The sequence below is a fragment of the Arachis hypogaea genome, chromosome 14, assembly GCF_003086295.3.
Source record: "Arachis hypogaea cultivar Tifrunner chromosome 14, arahy.Tifrunner.gnm2.J5K5, whole genome shotgun sequence".
In the NCBI taxonomy this organism is placed as follows: domain Eukaryota; kingdom Viridiplantae; phylum Streptophyta; class Magnoliopsida; order Fabales; family Fabaceae; genus Arachis; species Arachis hypogaea.
In genome coordinates, this window is record NC_092049.1 from 113,763,572 (window position 1) to 113,765,480 (window position 1,909).

The window sequence follows — 1,909 nt, forward strand, 5'->3', positions numbered from 1 at the left end:
AATTTTGAGCTTAAACCTCAACTAGTTTCTTTGATGCAACATAACTGCAAGTTTCATGGACTTCCATCAGAAGATCCTTTTCAGTTCTTAACTGAATTCTTGCAAATCTATGATACTGTTAAGACCAATGGGGTTGACTCCGAGGTCTACAGGCTTATGCTTTTCCCGTTTGCTGTAAGAGCCAGAGCTAGAATATGGTTGGACTCTCAACCTAAAGATAGCCTAAACTCTTGGGATAAGCTGGTCACGGCTTTCTTAGCCAAGTTCTTTCCTCCTCAAAAGCTTAGCAAGCTTAGAGTGGATGTTCAAACCTTCAAACAGAAAGAAGGTGAATCCCTCTATGAAGCCTGGGAGAGATATAAGCAACTGACCAAAAAGTGTCATTCTGACATGCTTTCAAAATGGACCATCCTGGATATATTCTATGATGGTCTGTCTGAGCTATCAAAGATGTCACTGGACCATTTTGCAAGCGGATCTATTCACCTAAAGAAAAAGCCTGCAGAAGCTCAGGAACTCATTGACATGGTTGCAAATAACCAGTTCATGTACACTTCTGAAAGGAATCCTGTGAGTAATGGGACGCCTCAGAGGAAGGGAGTTCTTGAAATTGATGCTCTGAATGCCATCTTGGCTTAGAACAAAATATTGACTCAGCAAGTCAATATGATTTCTCAGAGTCTGAATGGATTTCAAGCTGCATCCAACAGTACTAAAGAGGCATCTTCTGAAGAAGAGGCTTATGATCCTGAGAACCCTGCAATAGCAGGGGTGAATTACATGGGAGAACCCTATGGAAACACCTATAATCCCTCATGGAGAAATCATCCAAATTTCTCATGGAAAGATCAACAAAAGCCTCAACAAGGCTTTAATAATGGTGGAAGAAACAGGTTTAGCAATAGCAAGCCTTTTCCATCATCCACTCAGCAACAGACAGAGAATTCTGAGCAGAATCCATCTAGCTTAGCAAATATAGTCTCTGATCTATCTAAGGCCACTTTAAGTTTCATGAATGAAACAAAGTCCTCCTTAGAAATTTGGAGGCACAAGTGGGCCAGCTGAGTAAAAAGGTCACTAAAACCCCTCCTAGTACTCTCCCAAGCAATACAGAAGAGAATCCAAAAAGAGAGTGCAAGGCCATTACCTTGCTTGGTGTGGCTGAACCCAAAGAGGAGGAGGAGGACGTGAATCCCAGTGAGGAAGACCTCCTGGGACGTTCAGTGACCAATAAGGAGTATCCCTTTGAGGAACCAAAGGAATCTGAGGCTCATCTAGAGACCATAGAGATTCCATTGAACCTCCTTCTGCCCTTCATGAGCTCTGATGAGTATTCATCCTCTGAAGAGGATGAAGACATTACTGAAGAGCAAGTTGCCAAGTACCTTGGTGCAATCATGAAGCTGAATGCCAAATTATTCGGTAATGAGACTTGGGAAGATGAACCTCCCTTGCTCACCAATGAACTAAATGCATTGGATAGGCAGAACTTACCTCAAAAGAAACAGGATCCTGGTAAATTTCTAATTCCCTGTAACATAGGCACCATGACTTTTGAGAAGGCTCTGTGTGACCTGGGGTCAGGAATAAACTTAATGCCACTCTCTGTAATGGAGAAACTTGGGATCTTTGAGGTGCAAGCTGCCAGAATCTCATTGGAGATGACAGACAACTCAAGAAAACAGGCTTATGGACAAGTAGAGGACGTGTTAGTAAAGGTTGAAGGCCTTTACATCCCTGCTGATTTCATAATCCTAGACACTCGGAAAGATAAGGATGAATCCATCATCCTTGAAAGACCCTTCCTAGCCACAGCAAGAGCTGTGATTGATGTGAACAAAGGAAAATTGGTCCTTCAACTGAATGAGGACTACCTTGTGTTTAAGACTCAAGGTTCTCCTTCTGTAAC

General features: G+C 42.5%; 1 non-coding gene across 1 annotated transcript; it reads right to left on the reverse strand.

The window, feature by feature from the left end:
• Positions 1-288: 288 nt before the first annotated feature.
• Positions 289-392, reverse strand: LOC112746161 (small nucleolar RNA R71). The gene has a single exon (XR_003174057.1). It is a non-coding gene; the product is annotated as a small nucleolar RNA R71 (small nucleolar RNA).
• Between the last annotated feature and the right edge of the window lie 1,517 nt (positions 393-1,909).